This window comes from Meles meles, chromosome 6, assembly GCF_922984935.1.
Source record: "Meles meles chromosome 6, mMelMel3.1 paternal haplotype, whole genome shotgun sequence".
Lineage (NCBI taxonomy): Eukaryota > Metazoa > Chordata > Mammalia > Carnivora > Mustelidae > Meles > Meles meles.
Genome location: NC_060071.1, coordinates 67342648 through 67367862, shown reverse-complemented (window position 1 = coordinate 67367862; position 25215 = coordinate 67342648). Strand labels below are relative to the sequence as shown.

General features: G+C 38.1%; 1 protein-coding gene and 1 non-coding gene across 5 annotated transcripts in view; one reads left to right on the top strand and one right to left on the bottom strand.

Moving 5' to 3' along the window:
* The window catches only part of FRMD5 (FERM domain containing 5), a 320051-nt gene that overhangs the window by 110499 nt on the left and 184337 nt on the right, over nucleotides 1-25215 (top strand). The gene's annotated exons all lie outside the window — the stretch shown is intronic.
* LOC123945255 lies at nucleotides 3402-3544 on the bottom strand. Its single transcript, XR_006819136.1, has one exon. It is a non-coding gene; the product is annotated as a U4 spliceosomal RNA (small nuclear RNA).

The following is a 25215-nucleotide window of genomic DNA, read 5'->3' as shown; positions in this document are numbered from 1 at the left end:
TGGGTCGGAGGCCCCACGTTGGGTGTAGAGATTATGTAAAAATAAAATCTTTAAGCAAACAAATAAACCCAACTAGTACATAGCTGTTCACCAAATGTTGAATAATGAATGAATTCCTAAGTAAGTGCTATGTAATGTCCAGGACAGAATTCTCAAATAGTGTGATTGACCATACAGGAATCACTTCAATTACAGCCATGCTTCAACTCCATGTAAATATTGGACTTCCAATTTTTATCTTATTTGTACATTCAAAAAAGTTTGAAAAATTACTGGCCTGGGATACTGAATTTTATTCCTAAACAAAATTGACACCCACTTCAGCGTTTGGGTTAGTGATAATGATGTGATGATGATAGCTAATGTTTATTAAGCAATTTCTAGTCAAGGTGTTTTAAATATAAACTCATTTAATCCTCACAAGATTTGGTATAGGTTCTATTGTTATCCCCACTTTTCAGATGAGAACATTGAGGAAAAATAACCTGCATGATGTCACGCAGGTAGTAAATGGTAGAGCCAATGTGCAATATGAGTCCAAAACCTGCACCTTTTTGTTGTTAATAGATTTTAGTTTTTTGGAGCAATTTTAGTTTCCAGAAAAATTAAGTGGAAGGCACAGAGTTCTCCTGCACCACCTCCCCTGCTGCACATGCATAGTCTCCCCCATTATGAACATTGCCAACCACAGTGGTACATTTGTTACAAATGATGAAACAACATTGATACATCATATCATCCAGAGTCCATAAATGGCATTAGGGTTCGCTCTTGATGTTGTAAATTCTATGGTTTTGGGCAAACATATAATGACATGTATCCACCACTGTAGTGTCATACAGAGTGGTTTCATTACCATAAAAATCTAGGGTGCTCTACCTAAAAACCTACACTTGGAGTTAGTGCACTGGGTTGTCCCTTAATGTTTAGTTTCATATTTCAAAACTGCCTTCCCTGTTTTCCCCCTTCAGTCACAGCATATGTTGACTGCACTGCTCTTAAATTTTTATTTTATGTTATTTTTAACTGGTATACTATTGAGCTCTGTGAATCCTACTTATTCTACTTGATTCTAAAACCTTTGAGGGTAGGGACTAGCTCTTTATCTCCTTCTGTAACCCTGACTCTGTGTGGCCCCTTATATTATCAAAACCCTGAATGGTGATTTTGTTCAATAAATGGAAATCCTCTCCATAGTAGAACTCTGTTAAGGCCAGTATCCCTTTCACAATACAGTTGTTTTACAACATATATAATTATTATTTTTTTAATGACAGACTTGCCTTTCTCCCTCATCCTTGACAGTTCTACCCTTTAAATATCTCCATGTTCTGGGGCGCCTGGGTGGCTCAGTGGGTTAAGCCGCTGCCTTCGGCTCAGGTCATGATCTCAGGGTCCTGGGATCGAGCCCCGCATCGGGCTCTCTGCTCAGTGGGGAGCCTGCTTCCCTTCCCCTCTCTCTACCTGCCTCTCTGCCTACTTGTGATCTCTGTCTGTCAAATTAAAAAAAAAAAAATCTTAAATATCTCCATGTTCTATCAAGAGGTCAATCCCCCTTTTTAAAATGTGTGGTAAAATACACATAGCATAAAATTTACCATTGTGATCTTTTTTTTTTTAAAGATTTTATTTATTTATTTGACAGACAGAGATCACAAGTAGGCAGAGAGGCAGGCAGAGAGAGAGGAAGGGAAGCAGTCTCCCCACTGAGCAGAGAGCCCGATGCGGGGCTCGATCCCAGTACCCTGGGACCATGACCTGAGCCGAAGGCAGAGGCTTTAACCCACTGAGCCAGCCAGGTGCCCCACCATTGTAATCTTTTAAAAATACACAGTTCAGTGCTATTAAATACATTTACTATGCTGCGCACCCGTCACCACTATCTAGCCCCAGGACATTTTCATCACCCTATAAAGAAGCACCCTGTCTATTAAGCAGTCATTCACTGTTCTATTATCCCTGTAGCCCCAGAGAACCACTAATCTGCCTTCTGTCTTTATGGATTCACCTAATCTTATATTTTATATAGATGAAATCTTGTAATATGTGTCCTTTAGTGTTGACATCTTTCACTTGGCATAAGGTTTTTAAGGTTCATCCATGTTGTCGCATGCAGTACTTCATTCCTTTTAATTGCTGAGTAATATTTCATTGTACGAATATACTGCATTTTGTTTTTCCTTTGATCTGTTGATAAACATTTGGGTTTCCACATTTTGGCTATTGTAAATAAAGCTGCTATGAGCATTCATGGACAAGTATTTGTTTGATACCTGTTTTTAGTTCTCCTGCATGTGTATCTAGTAATGGAATTACTGTATCATATATGAATTTTGTATTTAGCTTATTGGGTAACCAGTATTTCTTTTATAACGTTATATTGTATAACATATACAGATAGTAAGTACTACTCGTATTGCAATTAAACACCTCCATTTCTCTCTTTCCTATGGCGAACTGGTCAGCAGGCACTCTCAGTTCTACCTTCAAAAGCCCTCTTTTCAATTTCCATTGAAATCATCAGACTCTTAGTATATCTGACCTAACCACTTGGTGATTATGTGACTTGAGCAAGTTATTTAACCTGGGTCTCAGTTTTATTATTGATCAAAGTGGGGAATAATTTCTATGTTTGTTAGTTGTTAAAACAATTTAGTGAGGTAATATATATAAAGCTCTTAGCTCTGTGCTGGTACATAAGGGCTCAATAAATATAGCTATTATTAATAGTTTTTTAACCTTTCTCTCTTCCCCACATTTGCTTTCCTCAGATCTATTAGCCATACTGTTGCCAAAGTAATTTCCCTAAAATACAAATTTGATCATGTTGCTTCCCTACGTTTTTTCCCCCAGCTTCCTTGGGGTATAATGACAGCTACTACTTTATATCCTCTTATAACTCTGTGCCTACAAGGTAAAGGCCCACCTCCTTAGCTTGATTCAAGACTCTCTTACTAGACTTCTCATGTCCTGTGTGGCCCTTCACGTTTTCAAGACCAATATCTGCATGCCCACCATCCACAGTGTGGCTATTATGGCAGGTCCTGTGTCCACTCTTCTGTTTTTTGTTTTTGTTTTGTTTTAGGAAAGATTTTATTTATTTATTTGACTGAGAGAGAGATCACAAGTGGGCAGAAAGGCAGGCAGAGGGGAGCGGTAGGCAGGCTCCCTGCTGAGCAGAGAGCCTGATGTGGGGCTTGATCCCAGGACTCTGAGATCATGACCCGAGCCGAAGGCAGAGGTTTATCCCACTGAGACACCCAGGCACCCTCACTCTTCTGTTTTTAATTTCATTTTCTATTTTGACCTCTAAGGAGTTCCTTTTTCCTTGAAAACTTAGCTATGTAAGTTGTTGTATTCTGAGTTTCTGCGTTTCTTGCATTTGGTTGGAAAAGGTTTTTCAGGTCATTTGGTCTACCCTGTTGCCAGAAATAAAAAGTCCTTTTTAAAGTTCTAATCTCATTTCCTATCTTTCTTTTTCAATTAGCAATAATCGCGCCTCGGATAAACCTCATTGGCTACGATACTGCCACTGCGCAAAGCTCTATCTTTCTTTTTCACCTCTCATTTAGAACAACTCTAGAGCTCGAGTTGGATTCAATTCATCTTTATATTCCTAGGGTCTGGGACAGAGTGCTTAGATAATATCTGTTTAACGAATTAATGAATATTCTCCAGGCTACAATATTTATTTGGAGTACTTGTTCACTTTTAAAAACTCAAAACAAACTGATGGTTAGAGTTGTTAAATAAGAATCTAAATAATGGCAGCTGCTGAGTGAAGTTTGTGCATCTGGGAAAATTTCCCTGTGGCCATATTTGATTTTCATGGGTAATCACTTTATGCTTAGATTACAGGCACTTATGTATCCTGGTCCCTGGTTTACACCTGCTGCTTTCCCAGATTGTGCACTGTAGCCACAGTCTTTGAGCAGAATTAGAAATATGATTCCAATGGGAACGATGACCTGGGAGGTTTAGAACTCAGGGAAGTATTTTTAGAGTTGCTGTCAGTTATTCACTGAGACATAACAGCAATTAAATTAATGACATTTCTATAGTTCTTTTAAAAGAATAACTTTATTGAGGTATAACACATACCCTATGATTCACCTATTTAAAGCATAAAATTCAACAGCTTTTTGTACACTCACTGAGTGGTGCAGCCATTACTGCAATCACATTTAGCACGTTTTTATTACTCCCCAAAGAAACTTTATACCCATTTCCAATCAGTTCTCAGACTGTTCTTCCCTTAGCCTGGCAACCATTAATGTACTTTCAGTCTCTTTAGATTTGCCTATTCTGGGCATTTGATGTAAATGGGAGTCATGCAATGTGCAGCCTTCTGTGTTTGACTCTACCTAGCATAATGTATGCAAGATTCCTCCACATGGCATGTATCATTCATTGTTATGGCTTAATAATATTCCATTGGATGGATATGCCACATTTTGTCGACCCATTCATCAGCTGATGGCTATTTAAATTGTTTCTACATTCTGGCTGTTATGAATAATGTTGCTATGAATAATGTGTACAAGTGTCTGTGTGGATACTTTTTTTTATTTCTCTTGAGTACATACTTATGAATGGAATTGCTGGATCATATGTTTAAACATTTGAGGAACTGCCAGCCTGTTTTTCCATAATTCTTTTAACTCAAGAAAATAATGGTTATACCCACTCATTTATCTTTGTAATATCTTTGATACTTAGAAGAATTGTTCTCTCCATTTTAGGAACGAGAAAACCAGGGCACGGGAAATTGAAATTGTTCGCCTGAGGTCACACAGTTAATAAGAGACGTGCCTCCTAACACCTGTAGGGGGCATCTTTCTCTTTGAGTTTCTAGCCATCCTTGTTTTCAGCTACAGATATAAGGAAGGCAAAATATGGTTGAATAGCAGTGCATTAAAAATATTAAGAAGTATAAATCTTATAAGTTAGTGTGATCTTAGTTGTATTAATGGAAACACCCAAGTGGATGTTTTGAACAAGAGGATATAATCCTTCTATTCTTAGCATTTAACCATCCCATGGCTAAAATGTTGGTTTCTATCTGGGATGATATACTTTTAGACAGGCACTGTCAACTGGAGTTTGTTCAGAGAAGGGCAGCCAATGAAATGATTAAACACTATGATACAGGAATAGAGGCTAACGAGTGATTAGCCTGGAGAAGGGAGAAAACTTACAGGAATGTGATAGCTTCTTCCAGTGTTAGAAGATCTGTCATGTGGAGCATGTAGAGAAAACGTTTAGATCTGCTGTCTTGCCCCCAGAGGGAAGAAGTGGGAAGTTGCAAGGAGATAGATTTGTTTCAACATTTATATCTGAATTCATATCAGAGTGATTTCTGAAAATTGGAGTTAGTTGAAAATGAATTGGGCTGCCTTGGGAGCTCACAAAAATTTCTGTCAATAACAGTATCCAAACAGGAGCAAGATGACAGCTAGAAAGGGATTCTGTAATGGTTATGCAGGCATCCTGGGGTTGCATTACATGATTTTTGAGGTCTCTCTCAACGGTGAGAAACTAATTCTTTGAAGTCCAGAGAAAACAAAGGTGGAGGAGATTACAGTCTGCCGAACAGCGGGTTATGCAGAATGTAAGGTTGAGTGTGTTATTATCCTCTTGACATTTGGTAGCCAAATCATAAAACTTAAGAGTGCTGAGGGACCTCATAGATTACTTTGTCTATGCCCCCTCATTCTATAGACAGGGGCACACAGATACAGATGTCATTCACCTTGCCCACTGTCAAATTGTTCATTTTAACAATGAAGAGAAAATACAAATAACTTACTGGATAGAAATACAAATCCTAGACTAGGTTATGACTAGAGGCTTCATGTATTATTAATGAAAGCTAGATATGTTCAGGATGTCTTTCTAACCATTAGAGGACAAAATCAAAGAGCGTGAATGACGAGCTTTACCACAAAACTTACCCTGGTACCGCTGTCAGAGAGGAGATATTAAACTGAATGAACCATTGATTTGACACAGTATGGTCTTTTAAGCTGTGCTATGTCTTTATGTTTTTTCTCTCTCTGCCTTTTGTCATTGTTTTTCAATGTTCTATTATTTTCATAGCTTGATCCCACTGATCTTGTTTGAGATAAAGGCTCACCTTTATCTCAGCGTCTTTAATGTTTAACACAGCAAATGCATTAAACAGTAAGCCATTCAAGGCTTCTCATGTCTATAACAGGAAAAATAGTAAAACATTCAAGAACAGTGAAATAAAAGCAGTGTGGGGTGTGGGGAACCCAAAATACCTGGGCTGGGTTGAAGCTTGGCTTAGAGGCTCATCAGCCAGTCATGAGACCTGTCTGTGCAGGACTGCTGAGGTGGTCGGCTTGGACATAGATGCGCTAGACTGGGGGTGTGCAGCAATTCTCTCCTCAAAATTTAGGCACATAGCATGGAAATCGTTTAACTATCAGGAACCATGTAAGACTGCCACGAGAAATGGAATCGAACCTTGATCATTGTTTTGAATCTTTCAAAAGGAGCTTATCAAAGCTTCTTTCTCACTTAAAATGGCTGTTATTTAGGGTACTGGGAGCATCTTGACTCCCTTCTCTTCTGGTTGGGATCGCGTGTCGTAATCTTCCCCATGGCATCCTGAAGAGAGGATAGTTTGGCATAGTTTGCACATTTCCAGTTCCCCTTCACTGCTTTAGTATCACATGAAATATCCTGTGATATTTATATATGCCCACATAGGCCCAAAGATTTTTTGAAAAGGGCATTTTAATCTGTCTTTTAAAGCAGATAGTCAGACAGTGTTTGAGATGCTTGCCATAAATTAGGAGCATTTTCAGTAAGTCACTGACAAAGTATCTTCAGCCACAAAATCCTGTGAAACTCAGCTTCATAATTGCATCACACTCCTTTGGTACCATTGTTGGAGTCAGAATTCACTGGGGGAAACACTAGCTTAATTGCCAAACTTTATCTCTTCTGCCTTCAGCACACCTGCAAAGTGCTTATCATAATGGGAATTATGCTTGTTCCAAGGAGAGGCTATCCTTGTGAATTAGCCAATTAGCCAGTGTTCCATATCTTATCTTTCATTCCCAAGCCTACAAATTTTCTTTTCCAAGTACTGACACTTACTTGTGAGCTTGTAAATTGAAATGTATGTATTTCTTTGCTTGACATCTCATCCCTGCATAATATGACCTTCAGCTATGCTTTCAGAAAGTGATTATATATGTCTGGGTTTAAAAAAATCTTTATACTCCTTGTGGAAGCTGATTTTTTAAAATAAATTTAAAAAACCCTCCCATCTCAGGGCTTTTCTTGGTGCATGAAACAAGGTAGTCTTCAACAGAAACAAAAGAACACTGGAATGAAATATGTACAAAGCATGTTTCAGAAAAGTCAGCACATTTTGGCTGTCAGTTATGGACAGAATCACCGAGATAAAACACTGGTCCCTCCAGGGAGGAAGACTATTTTTAAATAGAAAGAATCTTGGCCGATCTAGAATAATTCAGTATATGGAGTTGAGGCGATCTTACCACCAGAAAAGTCACCTGAGAGTACTTCATAAAAATACATTTGTGATGTACTGTATGTTGGCTAACTGAACATAATAATAGAAAAAATAAATAAAAAATAAAAATACATTTGTTTATTTTCAGCCATGGTAGATTTATTTTGATTAGCGGATAAGAGTGTGTTTGAAGGTTCACTGCAACCTTAAAACTCACTTTTCCTCTCTCTGTTCTGATGTGGGCTAGTGGATAAAGGGGGACTTTAGGGTTAACAGGAGCAAGAAAAAACATTGCATGAAACTCTGCTCTTAAGAATAACCATTTATTGTTATGTTGTCCCAAAGTGCCAAGAAAATTAAAGAATTTATGAGAAAGGCAGATTTCAGAGTAATTTTAAAGCCCATTGCTATTTCTTGGATCACGAAAGGCCTTAGGATATTGGTGTTGACGTTTTGGGTTCACTTTCCTTCCTCATTGTCCTCTGAGGCTATGTTCATGCAGCAGATGGACCAGATTGTGGCACAGCTGACCCATTAATTTTGACCATATTCATTATTAGAAACTTCCATTGGTTGTGTGGCAATTCACATCAGCCACAAAGATGGCCAAAATTAATGGATTTTTCAATGCCCCATAAGCCATTCATTTATGGTGCAAAAACAAAGACAAAATGTCAGTTAAGAATTCTATTCAAGGAGGGATATAAATCAGCTCGAGCATACTTTTTGAACATATACTAGTAATTTGTTTATTAATCCTCTGAGTTCTTAAGATCAGAGAAAGAATCTCAAAGGATCTTAGTAAATGTGAAATGTAAAGAACAGACCATACTATATGTTTGTATGTGAAAGAATATAACTAGTGACTTCTTTGCATTTATGACTACTGGCTTATTACTGGATTTCACCTACCAGGCTCTTTGTTTCCTGGAACAGATGATCTTAGAACTCTTAACGATCATAGTGCTCATTTGCTTTTCATGGTGTTAGGACAGTGATCTTCGTGGCAACACATACTTTCCTTAATTTGTAGTTGAGGCTTTTAAGCAGTCAGTAAAGGCTGAAAATGAAAGGAGAGAAAATCCAGAACAAGCTGTTCAAAACTAATCAGTAGGAAATTATGTAAACTTAATTAACTAGGGCATCCAGGGAAGGGCTATAGAGTATAATGAAATATTTTTGAAATGAGGCAAAGCAGCCAAACTAAAACAGGGTTACTTGAAGTGTTTCCAAAAGGAAGGGAGGGAATATCCTCCCTGCATAGGGAGCACTGCTTGACCTTGTGCCTTATTTTTGGCTGTGAAACTCTTTGCCAGGGTTCTCAGGAGGGAGTGGATATACAAGGAGAGTCTGGAGCTGAGTGAAGCAAAAAAAAAGAAAAAGAAAAAAAAAAAAAGAATAGAAAAGAGGCAAGTTCTGGCTTGAACTTTTTATTGGATGGTGTTCATGTAGTAAAATGGATTCTGAAATACAGACATTATGCTCTAGCTGCAAACCTCTGACCTCTCATTTACGAATGAGCCAAAATGATTAGTCAGGATTTGGAATAAATCTGTAAATATTGAGTCTAGGTACACCAGGTGGAAAAGGACTAAAGGGTCTCTCTTTAAGTGCTCAGATTCAGTTCAATTTTTAAAATCCCTACTTACATTATTTTTCAAAATTCTTAAAATTTTAATTCCAGTTAATTAGCATGCAGTGTTATATTAGTTTCAGGTGTATAATACAATGATTCAACAATTCCATACATGACCTGGTACTCATCACAAGTGCAGTCCTTAATCCCCATCACCTATTTCACCCACCTCCCACCCCCCTCTCCTCTAGTAACCACTGTTTGTTCTGTATAGTTAAGAGTCTGTTTCTTAATTTGTCCTTTTATTTTTCACCTCCCCCCCCTTTGCTCATTTGTTTTGTTCCTTAAATTACACATATGAGTGAATTCATATGGTATTTGCTTTTCTCTCATTGGGTTATTTCACTTAGCATTATATTCTCTAGCTCCAACCACGTTGTTGTAAATGGCAAGATTTCATTCTTTTTTGTGGCTGAATATTATTCCATTATAGCTCTGTGTGTGTGTGTGTGTATATACACACCACATCTTTTTTATCTTTTTTTTTTTTTTTTTTTTTTTTTTTTTCTGAGAAAGACAGAGAAGATAGAGGAAGAGGGGATAGGGAGAGAGAGAATCTTAAGCAGGCTTCATATCCAGTGTGGAGCTTGACATGGGGCTCGATCATCTTTTTTTTTTTTTTTTTTTAAAGATTTTATTTATTTATTTATTTATTTATTTGACAGAGAGAGACCACAAGTAGACAGAGAGGCAGGCAGAGAGAGAGAGAGAGGGAAGCAGGCTCGCTGCCAAGCAGAGAGCCCGATGCGGGACTTGATCCCAGGACCCTGAGATCATGACCTGAGCCGAAGGCAGCGGCTTAATCCACTGAGCCACCCAGGTGCCCCTAGGGCTCGATCTTATGACTCTGAGATCATGACCCAAGGTGAAATCAAGAGTTGGATGCCTAACAGACTGAGCCCCCCGGGCATACCCTCATCTTTAACCATTCATCAATCCGTGGATACTTGGGCTGCTTCCATAATTTGGCTATTATAAATAATGCTGTAATGAACATAGGGGGTGCATGTATCCCTTTGAATTAGCATTTTTGTTTTCCTTGGTTAAGTACCCAGTAGTGTGATTGCTGGATCATAGGGTAGATCTATTTTTAACTTGTTGAGGAAACTCCATACTGTTTTCCAAAGTTGCTGTACCAGTTTGCATTCCCACCAAGAGTGCAAGAGGATTTGTTTTTCTCCACATCCTGGCCAACACTTGTTTTTTGTGTTGTTGATTTTAGCCATTTGGACAGGTGCGAGGTGATGTCTCATTGTAGTTTCCATTTGCATTTTTCTAATGATGAGTGAAGTTGTGCATCTTTCCTTGTGTCTGTTGGCTATCTTTATGTCTTCTTTGGAGAAATGTCTGTTCATGTCTTCTGACCATTTTTTTTTAAAGATTTTATTTATTTATTTGACAGAGATCACAAGCAGGCAGAGAGGCAGGCAGAGAGAGAGGGGGAAGCAGGCTCCCCGCTGAGCAGAGAGCCCGATGTGGGGCTCTATCCCAGGACCCCAAGATCATGACCTGAGCTGAAGGCAGTGACTTAACCCACTGAGCCACCCAGGCGCCCCTTCTGACCATGTTTTAATTGAATTATTTGGTTTTTGGGTGTTGAGTTGTATGAGTTCTTTATATATTTTGGATACTAATCCTTGATTGGGTATATCTTCTGTCTCTTTGGAACATGCTGTGAGATGAGAGTAATCTCCCCACTGAAGGCACTCTCCAGATTGCTGTTTCCACACTGTATGTCTGCAGGTTGTTTCCCTTCCTTTTCTCCAGGAGCAGGACTGTGACCTCCTGCCTCTATACCAGTCATATCCACTGACCTTTAAAAATTCAGGCTTAAGGATTTTATGCCCCTGCTCCTCTGCTCCCATTTTCTCAATAGTCTTGTTTTTTGCTTTGCCAGTGGATAGCTTGGGGGATTTTTCTACCATAGTGTATAACATATGCATGTAGTTTGTAAACTATGAAAAATTAACCTAAATCTTCAGTGGTTACCTTTTGTTGTTTAAGGATACAAAATCATGGTAACATTTAGATAAATCTTTCACATCTTCATAATCTTCATGAAGCCTAGCATAGGTTTGCTTTCCATAGCAGATGTTTTATAATTGTTTTCTAATGAAATTTTAAAATTTTCATGTCTACTTTTCCCTATCTGATAATAGGAAGTGTTTGAAGGAACTTTTCTTAGTTGCTTTAGCACATCTAGTCACTTAGTTTTCACCCTTCTCTGTTCAAAGGAAAAATACTTACTGTATTTGTTAAAGATGGTCACATTTTAAAATTTTTGAGACTCTGTTTAACCATTCTGGATAAAAAAAAAAAAGAGAAGTTTTTATTTTCCCATCAATATTTTCATTTATTTGAATCATCAAGTTTCTTTTGGCCTTGAACCTCAGCATGAGGCACAGTTTTTTAAAATCTAGTAGTTACCTGACTATTTACTTTGTAAGACAGTATATATAAGAAGTTATTTGCAGCCCATCTAGCAGGTAGAGTCAACTTGAATCTATCGGGGAGAAATGGTAGACTGTTAGAGTCCAGCAGGAGCACTGTTCTCCCTCCTGCTGGGTCTGAGTGTCTCCTTTACGGTCAGGTCATGGTGTCTTCCTTTGGATCAAGTCTGACCACCCACATATTTTACACTCAGAATTAGACAAGTTAAATCTTCATAGGGTTTGATGTGAAAGTCAAGATCTTGCCATCTTTCTCTTGAAGTTCGTCACCAATCTACTACAGAATGTCATTTGCACATAAAAGGCAACAACCACATCAGTTTTGCCTGGTTAGATTCCAGGAGGTTCGAAATTATGTGGATATTTAATACTCTCTAACTGGTATATTTAATACAGGCTGTTAACTCCAAAGTCTAATTTGGCCATTTGAATTTTTTGTTATAATGATGAGTTATTGAAAAATAGTTGACAGGCTCACTGCATAGTTGATCTAGTTTGGCTATGATAGCAGTAGAAAAAAGCAGAAATTAATGAGAAATGACTCATTTTATTATGCTATAAAGCTCTGAGCTCAGTGTAAGAAATATATAATGCTTGACTTTTTTTTAAAGGATCCATGTTAAAATGCTTCACAGGAATGTACTTAAGAAGGTTATTCTTAAACATTCAATGAAAGATCGTGTGTGGATTTTTTTTAAAGATGTGAATGCCTGCTTCAAAATATGTGTGACAGTTCCTAATGCATGTGTAAGTGTCCAAGAATTGTTCATCCAATTTTTCCAAAATCAGAGACCTGAGAGACTTGCTGAGAGCTTACTGACTAGGCTGTCATTGCTTGAAGCTTGGTTAAACCCTCTGGATTATGGAAAATGTCCAATTTTAGCAAAAACTGAAGATTTTATTTACTGAAGTTTGCTTTATCATCATTGCCACCAGGTATCATTTATTTAGCATCAAAAAGATGTGACAGTATAAGAGATCTAAGTGTGTATAGACTGCTATAGAGATTCTTGGATCACTCCTCCAGTTTGTTTGATGAATTAGACAGACATCAGTCTTATCATAGGCTTTTGTAATAATAGCCTACCAAAATTCAGGCTGTATATAGAGTCATAAAGTATTCCTTGTGTGTTTTTTTTTTTTTTTTTGGTTTGTTTGTTTTGTTTTAAGATTTATTTATTTATTTGAGAGAGAGTACAAGCAGAGGGAGAGAGAGAAGCAGACTCCCTGCTGAGCAGAGAGCCCGATGCAGGGCTCCATCCCAGGACCCTGAGATCATGACCTGAGCTGAAGGCAGAGGCCTAACCCAGTGAGCCACCTGAGAGCCCCAGTCATGGCCTCAGGATCATGACCTGAGCCGAAGGCAGATGCTTAACCACCTGAGCCTCTCAGATATCCTTCCTTGTCCTTTTAGAAAGGAACAATTCCAAACTCTTTATTTGCTACTTTTCTCTTTCCAGCTGAAACTGCATGTGTTAGTGTTTCCTGGAAAACTTGGTTCTAAGAAAATTAACTGAGAAATATCTCTGAATGGTTAAGAATGGTCAAGGGCACAAGCTTTGAAGTTAGACCTATGTTCAAGTCCCAACTCTGCCACTTCTGTAGTTTCAAAATGGGGAGAATCGTAGTACCAGCCTCATAAGATTATAGTGAGGATTAAATGAGATAATTACTGAAAATGGCTTTATTGTTCAACCTGGCACAAAGTGAGTACTCAAGTATAGGAACTGTTACTATTATAAATTATTTTTCCTTCATATAAAAGCAGTATGCTTTTGCAAATTTTCAAAAATTTTGGAAATATTATAAACTCTTTTTTAAAAATTTTATTCATTTATTTGAGAAAGAGAGAGAGAACGAGAAAGAGCACTAGCAGGGGCCAAGGAGAGGGAGATGCAGGCTCCCCACTGAGCAGGGAGCCTGATGCAAGGCTCAATCCCAGGACCCTGAGATCATGACTTGAGCAGATGCTTAACCAAGTGAGCCATCTAGGCGCCCCAGGAAGAAACTCTTAATTGCCCATATCACATTGTGCCAGAGATAGTAATTAATAACATTAGTGTATTATTTTGTAGTCTTTTCCTTATGTTTCCATGTATTTGTGTGTGCCTGCATGTGTGTGTATGTGTACACAAATACAAGTCTGGCAGATAGTAACAGATTTCTTGAATGATATGGAATGACAGAATATGTCCTTTTTAGAAAATAGCTGCATAGTGTTCTCTCCTGGACATACCACAATTTATTTCACCAGAACCCTATTGTTGGACTACTACTTCTTTTTAAAAATTATTTATTTATTTTAGAGAGAGAGAGAGAACATGCACGGGAGGGACAGAGGGAGAGGGAGAGAGAATTTCAAGCAGAATCTGCTTAGCACAGAGCCCAAGGCAGAACTTGATCTCATGACCCTGAGATCACAATCTGAGCTGAATTTGAGAGCTGAATGCTCGCTTGACTATGCCACCCAGGTGCCCTGGACTATTATTCCTATAGAAAATAAATTTTCCTATAATAAAAAACTTTGAGAGGAGTATTTATGTATATAAATCTTTATGTATGTATCTGATTATTTCTTTAAAATAAATGCCCCAAATTAGAATTACCGGGTCAGGAGTTAGAAGCATTGTAAAATTTTGGGCACTTAACAGCCAAAATGTTCGATGTAAAGTGTGCCAAGAACAGAATTGCCTTTCTAAACTTTAATTTAATATAATCAGAAATGGTCTTTTGTCATTTCTTTTTGCAGGCTTGTATAGTTCTGATTAATATTTTTGACTTAATGCAGTTGAATGTTTTCCTACTTTATTTAAGAATGCTTGAAGAAATTCCCATTTCTTTGTAATGATTTTTTTCAAACAAAAGCTCCTCCACTCTAGTAATATCTTCCATCCCAGAATAGTACATCATTGTTCCTCGGAAGAAAAGGAAAATAATCATGCATGTGTGTTAAAAGTAAAGGGTAGCTTCTTTGATTTATTTGAATGCTAAGCCGTGATAGGTAATGACAGTTCACTCCTAAACTGTGTTCAGTTATCCATTGACATGGATATACTATAACCTGCCATCTTTGGCTTATAGATCTATCTCCCCAGGATGAATGTTGCAGGACAGTGAGCAAAAGAAATGTTTTCTGGAGAAAGAATCAGGGCATGAGTGTTGTGATTTCAGACATCACAACTTCTCCCTACAGCAGTCTGTATCCAAGAGCAAATCTGTGCCCGCCACGCAGATGAATCAGGTATTTTGAAGAGTGTATGTGATGGCTAGAATTGAGATTTTTGATGACAAGCATGGGCTCCTCTCAAATACCCATTTCTGGGCATCTCAGACTGAGAGATGACTGAAAGATTGTTTTACACCCAGAGACCGGGAAACCTTTGTACTTGTTCATAGAGCTTTTCATCTTCCAGATTATTTCCTTCTGCCTGTTAGGACTTGTGTTCTCACAAGTTCCTGCTCTCATACCAGGAGAGGGAATAACTGAATTTAGATAGTTGGTTTTTGAGTCAGCTTACTCCTTTCCATATGGAATTTCTGTAGAAGAAATGGGTCTAAAAGAAGATATGCAGGGAAAGCAACTTTGAATGCTTACATAGATACGTGCATACTTGTTTCTTTGATATGTTTGGAACCTATATAAAAGGAAAGTACTGTCTAAATAGGGTAATGTTCTATGTTTATACTATCATCTAAGTATTTGCCATTGAGTGTTTTCTATTACAAGTGTCGAAAAGCAGGTTGGGTCAGAGCTCACTTTAATTAGGAGGGTAAGGGGTACCTGGGTCGCTCACTTGGTTGAATATCCGACCCTTGAACTCAGATCATGATCTCAGGGTCACGAGATCAAGCCTTGTATTGGGCTCTGGTCTCAGTAGGGAGTCTACTTGAGGCTTCTCTCCCTCTCCTCATCTCCCGCCCCAATTTGCTCTCTTAAATAAATAAATCTTTTTAAAACATTAAGTGGGGAAATACGTGTTCCTTTATAATGCTTGAGCTCTGTTTGGAAATCAAGGTTTAAGAAACATATCTTTTAATATCTGTGATGAACATGACAATTTAAGCATTAAATAACATCTTGTTGGAAGTAATTAATTTATTTTCCATAAAAACTGGCAATACTTTAGAATTTGCAGTTTGAGGTCTACTTGGTTAAGACCTCACTTCCCATTCAATACTTGAAAATGGTTGCTCTCCAAGCCAGAGAGATGACATTTTTCCGGGCTGTTGAATGATGGCTCTATATCAAACCAGCAATGTCTAGTGAACTTCCAAGGTCTGTGTGGTATTTAAGAGATTGATTATGCAGAGGGAAGAAGCAAATATATTCTATTTTATACTACTCAGGACCAATGAATCATGCTTTTCCATCAGGATTCATTTGTACTAAGGCCTGGACAGAGAGAAGCTATTTACCATCCTGAGTTGTCCCAACCCTTGCTATGACCTGTAGCCGCAAGAGGGATCCTAATACTCTCATTTCCTTGGTGCTTATGGTATAAGTTCTAGACCTCTGGAATGTAGACCTGGAATATCTGGAGATTGCATAACAGCTGATATTATTATAAAAAGCAGGCAGCAAGTATTGTGCCCTTTGTGAGATAGTCTTAAAAGCTTCTTATAGCCTAACTACAGTTAAAGGAAACATTGTAAATTAAAACAAACAAAAAAAATACCAACAGCTGCCAACTTTCCCCTTAACACATAAGTAGATCTTCCATATTGCAGATGGAAGGCACTTAAGAGATCATCCCCTTCATGGGGCTGAACCATGAACTTCTTGGTGTTATTCCTATAACCCTCAGACCTGAAGGAAAACTTGGCATAGGTAAGTACACAGTAATTATTGGCTGAAAGAATAATTCAGTGATCTTTACTGAAGATCTTTTTAATTAATTTTGTTTCCCCTGGTCTCCAAATTTTGAAAGATTTACTAGTCTACATTAAGTAATAATGCATTTCTTTCCAATTTTATTGATCAAAGCCAACCAGGACTTCTGGTCAACTTGAGAAAAATGATGGTTAGGACCATGATTTTAGCCCAGAAAAAAATATGACATTTTATTTAGATGGTGTAGCAAATACGCTTTTTGGAAATAAAAGTACCATCCAGGTCTAATATTACTTTTGGGGGGGGGGTTCCTATGAGTCTGAGCATGCAGACTGAAAATCAGTGAGCTAGTCTCACTGACTCATTTTACAGATAAACTTGCTAATGCTTAAGGAGTTAGGATGGAGGGACTTATCTGTGAAGGAGACTAATTGGTTCCCATTTTCCAGTTGAGACAGTCTAGTTACGATGGGTATATATGCCAGGCTTGAAGAAGATATTTTAGAATAAGGCCCAATGTTCTTGTCTTTTTAAAATTTATTTTTATTATTTGTGGGGGTTTTTTTTGGAGGGGGCTGCTGGTTAGCAGAGGGAGAGAGAGGGTTTTAGGCAGGCTCCATGCTAGGCAGAGCTGGATCGCACAACCTTGAGATCATGACCTGAGCCAAAATCAAGAGTTGAGTGCTTGATCAGCTGAGCCACCCAGGTGCCTTTCTTGTCTCTTTTGAAAGAGGAGTGTTTGGATTACTGATGAGTAGACTAGGTTACAGAAAGAATCCCATTTTAACAAATACTGCATTATATCATTGCATATCCCTATGCTAACCCACAGTCCCTGCTAATGTTTTATTATTATGGACCACAAAATTCTATCAGGTTAAAAAAAATTTCATATGAATTGGCATCATAGAATACCCATTTTTTTCTGGTAAGGATGTGGGCCCCTGTAGAAGGAATGGCTTGAAGAGTTCATGCCATCAATTTGAGATCAGGCCAAGAGCAGTCATCATGGAGAGACTGTTGTGAACAGTGGGGTCAATCCTTGTAAAGCCTACAGAGAAAATTAGGAGTGAAACTAAGCAGTGAGACAAGGTCAAGGATTGGAAGTAGGTCAAGATTCTAATGTCCATGATGTTTTGCATTTTTGTTCTTATGAATGTGTCAGCACAGTAACAGGTAGTCAGTAAAATTTGATTGTTAAAAAGATAATATTAATCACAAGTCCCCATGGATTTAGAGAATATAGAAGAAATCATGCAACAGTGAGAAAAACACCACGATTTACCTGAAAGGAACCCTATTTTCCTGTGCTTTTCATTTTTTTAAGAATTTTCTTGAGGGGGCACCTGGGTGGCTCAGTGGGTTAAAGCCTCTGCCTTCGGCTCGGGTCATGATCCCAGGGTCATGATCCTGGGATCGAGCCCCGCATCGGGCTCTCTGCTCCGCGGGGAGCCTGCTTCCTCCTCTCTCTCTGCCTGCCTCTCTGCCTAGTTGTGATTTCTCTCTGTCAAATAAATAAAATATAAAAATAAAAAAAAAGAATTTTCTTGAGGTATAATTTATAGGCAATAAAAAGCACAGACTTTTTCTTTGTTAACAAAAATTTGGGACAATTTTGGCTTTGAAAGGGACAGTACCTGTCATTTATAATCATAATCCAATTAAAGAAATGAACTTCCTAGTTCATTTCACTAATTGTGTATAACTACACAATCATATGGACATTAGTATGATGTAAAGGAATGTAACATTCCTTACATTACAAACATATTACATTACATAACAAATTAATGTAACATTAATTTGGGAGTCCTACAAAAGCAAAAACACTCAGCGTTAATAATGGAGGCAAACAGTGACTAATTCTAAAGCTTTTTGAAACTCATTAAATTGTCTAGGACAGCAAATTTCCAAAATAATCTTTACCTTTTTCACCTCAGGAGGACAAGGTAGTCTAGCTATGTTTCAAAATCCCCTCTTTAATTACCAAAGGAGAGTTATTTAGTCACTTGTCATAAGTAGCAAGAAGGTGCAAACATTTGCAGGGTAGTGTGGATTGCTTCCTCTTCCATCAGGCAATCCCAGCACATGGAGAGGCATACTGTGTTCTTTGTTTTGACTGTTTTATGTCACACTTAGAACTGCTAGGTTTTAGGATCAGTAAAAGAGAACTAATGAGGTTGAGAGAACCAAAACATGTTTTCAGTCAGTTTGTACAACAGACTCTAAAGAAATATCTTTTTAAAAAATTCAACATTAACAGTAAGGAAGCAGTTTTTGCATAGAAGCACTTTTGTATATGGTGGAACATTAAAAGATATTTTTCATGTTTTCCTGATAAGAATATGATCAGTGTATCTTCACTAATAATACAGTGAATGACACAATTAACATTCAACCAAAGCGGGTGCCTGGATGGCTCAGCTGGTTGGGTATCTGCCTTTGGCTCAGGTCATGAGTCCAGTGTCCTAGAATTGAGCCCCACATCAGGCTCCCTGCTCAGTGGGGAGTCTGCTTCTTCCTCTCCCTCTGTCTGCTGCTCCCCTGCTTGTTCTCTCTCTTTTTCTGTCAAATAAATAAATAAAATCTTTAAAAAAAAAAGAGAGAGAGAGATTCAACCAAAGCTTCATCAGCTGAAATGATGGGACAGAGTTTCAAAAACTGACATTAAACAGAAATAAATAGAAAATCCTGATTGTTGATTCAAACAATCAACTCTGGTTATACAAGATGGAGAACATAGCATTTTACAGCAAAAAGATACAAAAGTTTTACTTAGTTATTAGTTCACCATAAAATATAATGCTGAAATGTTAGTTCCAAATGCTTATACTAAGTTGCATTAAATGGGAGGAGAGCCTTTAACAGTACGCTTGAGTGTTACTGCCAGAACTTGAGTTTTGTGTTCCATTCTGGGGAGTACATTTTAAGAATGATGTTCCTCAAAAGGAAGGCAGCAAGGGGACGAGGAGAGATACCATGTCCCTCCTGGGAGGAAACACCTTAAAGATGGTTTTGTCTGGAACTCCAACTTTTGAGGTGAGGAAGCAGGCTCAGAGAGAGGTGTCCTGAGTCACAGGACTCGAGAGGAGCAGACTAGTTTCCAGAAGTGCCACATGATGAGAGAGCAGGGGCCCAATATGTGACATGCTGTGTGGAAGAGGGCCCAGACATTTTTCAGAGCTTGAAAAGGCAGAACCAGACTAATGCTTGGAAGTTAAAGGAAAGATTTGGATTAAAAATAGAAGGGACAACTTTCTAAGCGACTGCAGTTGCCTAAAATTGGACTCACGTCCCTTGAAAAACTTGGAGCTCCCCATTACCAGATATGTTTAAGTAAGTTTGGGTAAGGTGTTGGGAATGTTAAGTGGTTCCTTCTGTGCAGGAAGGGTTGGACCACATTAGTTAATTATGGTAGCCCTTTTAATTGCTAGTAAGAGCTGTCATTTACTGAGTACTTGTAGAGCACTATGGTGATGTAATGTATATGTACTATCTCTTTGATTCTTATAATACAGGAGGAAGCTGAGGCCAACCCAGAGAACCACTTGTTTTGCCTAAGGTCATGTGGTCAGTAACTGATGAGGCAGCATTTAAATCCAGGCAATCTGCTCCAGAGCCAGTTTTGCTAACTTCTGTGCCAGAGCTGACCTTGAAATGTAGTTCTCTGACTCATGTAAAGATTAGATCCATTTAGATCCATTCTTTTATGACTTATAGCATTCTTTTTTTTTTTTTTTAAGATTTATTTATTTGACAGAGAGAAATCACAAGAGAGGCAGGCAGAGAGAGAGGAAGGGAAGCAGGCTCTCCGCGGAGCAGAGAGCCCGATGCGGGACTCGATCCCAGGACCCCGAGATCATGACCCGAGCCGAAGGCAGCGGCTCAACCCACTGAGCCACCCAGGCGCCCCTCTTTTTTTTTTTTTTTTTAAAGATTTTTATTTATTTATTTGTCAGAGAGAGAGAGAGAGAGCACAGGCAGACAGAGTGGCAGGCAGAGACAGACAGAGAAGCAGGCTCCCTGTGGAGTACGGAGCCCGATGTGGGACTCGATCCCAGGACGCTGGAATCATGACCTGAGCGGAAGGCAGCCGCTGAACCAACTGAGCCACCCAGGCGTCCCGACTTACAGCATTCTTAAACAGAAGAAGTCTCTCACTGAGAGGGCCCAGTTTGCATGTGGGTGGGAGCGTCTGGTTTTTTTGGCGGGGGGTGGGGTGTGTTTAGGTATCATGAAGGTACCCTTCAAGGCCTTTATGAATTTAGAGTCCTTGATAACGAATCCTCTGGACATGGCCAGCCATTTGCAGTTGCTGAGCCATTTAGTGATGGTAGATGTTAGAGTAAACTGCCATTTATCATGAAGAGACTTTGTGTTTCAGCATCTACTCACTTTACATATATATATATATATATATATATAATATATTATATATATATATATAAAATATATTATATATATTAAATATATTTAATTCCCCTTAGGTATATTATAGATTTGAGAAAGGCACATCAGATTTTGGGTTGGCTTTCCTCCAGCCTAGCCTGAACTAATTTTTAATTAAACTTTAAGATAATTATAGATTCACATGAAGTTGTAAAAAATAATACAGAGATTCAATGAATCCTTTACCCAGTTTCTCCCAATAACAACGTCTTGCAAAATTATAGTGCAATCTCACAACCAGGATATTGACACTCAAGTTACAGAATGTTTCCATCACCACAAGGATTCCTCTTACTGCTTTTTAATAACCACCTTCTCTTCTTTTCTCCCATCTCTCGCCCCTGGCAACCATTGATCTATTCTCTACTTTTATAATTTTTGTCATTTTTAAGAATCTCATACAAGTGGAACAATACCATATGTAACCCTTTGGAACTGGTGTTTTTCACTCAATATCATTCCTTGGACATCCATCCAGTTGTTGTATGTAACAATAATTTTCTTTTTATTGCCCAGTAATATTCCATGACATAACACAATTTGCTTAACCACTACCTGTTAAAGGATGTCTGGGCTGTTTCCAATTTTCAGTTACTATGAATAAAGCTGTTAGGAACATTTGTGTAAAGGTTTTTTGTGTGAACATAGGTTTTCACTTTTCTGGGATAAATGCCCAGAAATACAATTGCTAGGTTGTATGGAAAGTTTGTGTGCAGCTTTATAAGAAATTGCCAAACTAGGGGCACCTGGGTGGCTCAGTGGTTTAAGCTGCTGCCTTTGGCTCGGGTCATGATCTCAGGGTCCTGGGATCGAGTCCCGCGTCGGGCTCTCTGCTCGGCAGGGAACCTGCGTCCCTCTCACTCTCTCTGCCTGCCTCTCTGCCTACTTGTGATCTCTCTCTGTCAAATAAATAAATAAAATCTTTAAAAAAAAAAAAAAAGAAATTGCCAAACTGTTTTCCAGGGTATCTATACCGTTTCGCATTCCAACCAACAATGTATAAATAATCCAGTTTCTTTGCATCCTCACCAGCATTTAGTGTTGTCGTTATCTTCTGTGTTAGTCATTCTGAGAGATGTGCAGTGATACCTCATTGTGGTCCTTATTTACATTTCCCTACTGGCTTATGGTGTTGAATATCATTTTATGTGCTTATTTACCACGTGTGTATCCTCTTTCATGAAATGTCTCTTCATATTTTTTTTTGCCATTTTCTGATTGAATTGTTTGTATTTTACTGTTAGGTTTTGAAAGAGCTCGGGCTTTTACGGATACTATTCAACAATGTGCTGTTCCTTCCTTTCACTCTCTGTCTTTCCTTTCTTGCCAATACCCTGCCCAGGGTGACTTCCACAGTCTGACTTGTATGACTTCTTACAGCCTGAGGAAGCCATGATTCCATCCTCAATAGATGGAGAACAAAATGCAGGTCATCTGAAATCACCACTGCCTCGCAATCTTGATATGTATATGTATTTCACATATACCATAAATTTCACTTATTTAGAGTGTACAGTTCAGTGATTTTTAGAATATTCATAAAGTTGTACACTACGTAATTCCATAAAATTTTCATCACTGCGAAAAAGAAATCTCATACCATTTAGCATTCTCTAGATCTCCCCATTGTCCCATTCCCCCAGTCCCTGGAAACCACTGATCTACTTTTTGTCTCTGTGCATTTGCCTGTTCTAGACATTTCATATAAATGGAATCATGCAATATGTAGCTTTTTGTGTCCGGTGACTTTTAATTAGCATAATGTTTGTAAGATTCATCCATGTTGTAACATATATCAGTACATCATTCACTTTTATGGCAGAGTAATATTCCATTGTGGGGATATCCCACATTTTGTTGATACATTCATCAGTTGATGGCTATTTAAATTGTTTCTACTTTTTGGCTATTATGAGTAATGCTGCTGTGAACATTATGTACAAGTTTTCATGTGGATATTTTACTGAGATATACCTAGAAATAAAATTCCTGGGCCTTATGGTAACTATGTTTAATTGTTCGATGAACTGTCAAATTGTTTAGTAAAATGGCTGTACCATTTTTCATTCTCATCAGCAGTATATGAGAGTTTTAATTTCTTCACACCCTTACCAACATTTGTTATTTTTAATTATGATCACTTGTTCTTTTTAAATTAAAATATAATGTATTATTTGCCCCAGGGGTACAAGTCTGTGAATCATCAGGCTTACACATTTCATGACACTCACCATATCACATACCCTCCCCAATGTCTATACCCAGCCATCTATCCCTACCCCACCACCTCCCAACAACTCTCAGTTTGTTTTGTGAGATTGAGTCTCTTATGATTTGTCTCTCTCCCCGGTCCCATCCTGTTTCATTTTTTCCCTCCCTACCCTCCACAACTTCCCACCTGCCTCTCAGATTCCTCATATCAGAGAGATCATATGATACTTGTCTTTTTCTGATTGACTTATTTCATTCAGCATAATACCCTCTAGTTCCATCCACGTCGTTCCAAATGGCAAGATTTTATTTCTTTCAATGGCTGCATAGTATTCCACACTATGTATCACACACACACATATACCACATCTTCTTTATCCATTCATCTGTTGATGGACATCTAGGTTTTTTCCATAGTTTGGGTATTGTGGACAATACTGCTATAAACATTTGCCCTTGTACACATGCCCGTTCAGATCACTAAATTTGTATCTTTAGGGTAAAAACCTAGTAGTGCCTTTCTTCAAAGTGATCACTTGTTCTTGATTATGACCATTCTAATGGATATCAGGGGGTACCGAATTGTGATTTTGATTTGCATTTCCCTAATGACTGATGTGTTGAGCATTTTTACATGTGTGTACAGGCTGTTTGTATTTTTTGTGGAGAAATATCTATGTCAAATCCTTTGCCCATTTTTAAATCGGGTTATTTATCTTTTCATTTATATATTCTGTATTTAGACCCTTATCAGATGACTAGCATATATTTTCTCTCATTTTCTGGATTGTATTGTTACTTTCTTAATGGTGTCCTTTGAAGCACAAATATTAATTTTGAATAAGACCATTTTAACTATTTTTCCTGTAGTTGCTTTCCTTTAGGTATCTTAGCAATTTTTAAGTCAATACTTTTTTTACTCTTTATTTTCAAAGAGCTCTACACTCACAGCAAGTGCCCACTCTATTCCTAGTTCTTTTATGTAGATGAACTTCCTCCTACTTTCGGAGAAGGCTGAGATTATTTGCCATAAATTTCTCAACTATTTAAGTTTCAATGTATTTTCATTCTTCCTCCTCTTGTCACACCCCCCCTTCGAAATACAGACATTTTGCTTTTCTTTTTTAAGATGAATATCTCTACCTGGGTCTTTCCATCCTGTCCTCTAGGACTTTGTTTTGGTACTTGACCTCCCTCTTCCTCAACAGCATCAGTAATCTCTCCCCTGCTATTCTTTTTCTGTTTTCATATAATCTTAGGTCTCTATTTCCCCTTTAAAGAAAAATATTGGGGGCAGACGCTTTCCTCAATTTTGTTTTTCCTTTAACCTACCACCTCTTCGGTTTTCCCCCTTACTTTTAATCTTGAGAGAACTGTTTCACCTCATCTAAAATATTGCAATTATTTTCTCAGTGATCTCTAAGTCTGGTCTCCCACGTTCTCATCTTACACACTTTCCATGAGATAAATCTTCCCGAAGTGAGGTTCTTACCACCTAATTTTTCTGCCCAGAAATTTCCAATGTCTCTTTTAATAATGAGTTATCTATAAGACTCCCTAGCCCAATATTCAAAGTTATTTGTAATATGTTTTCTCAACTTTGACATGTCTGGACAACCCACTCTTCCCTAAACACCCTCTCCCCAGTCCCACCTAATGCCCACTCCCCAGAATGCCTATCTTCCTTTGTCTCCTCTTATGGAAGTTCTGTCTTTGTTTTAATGTCTTGAAGTCTGGGACACTCTCCAATCTTTAAATCCCTGTCACATAACAAACTTTTGTGTGGACCTGATCATGCTGTCTTATATCGTAGGTTTTAAAAATAGATTGAAAGCTCTCCAAAGGCAAAGACAAGTAGCTTGTCCATTTCTGGGCCCTCTCGAGCAACCAGACAGGGCTTTAGATATAATAGGTAATGAGTAAGTATCCCTCACTTGATTTTATTTGAAAACAAGAACCTGAGCACCCACATCCTTGGAGAAAAATCTGGAGAAGAGAAAGCAGAAAACACAATGTAGACAGATGTCTGATATTGAATAGGTAATTTATATTTTAGCTTTACAGTGAATCGGATCACAAACTCAAAACCTCGTTTTTTCTGAATGTCACTTTTGGCTTTTAAAGCTAA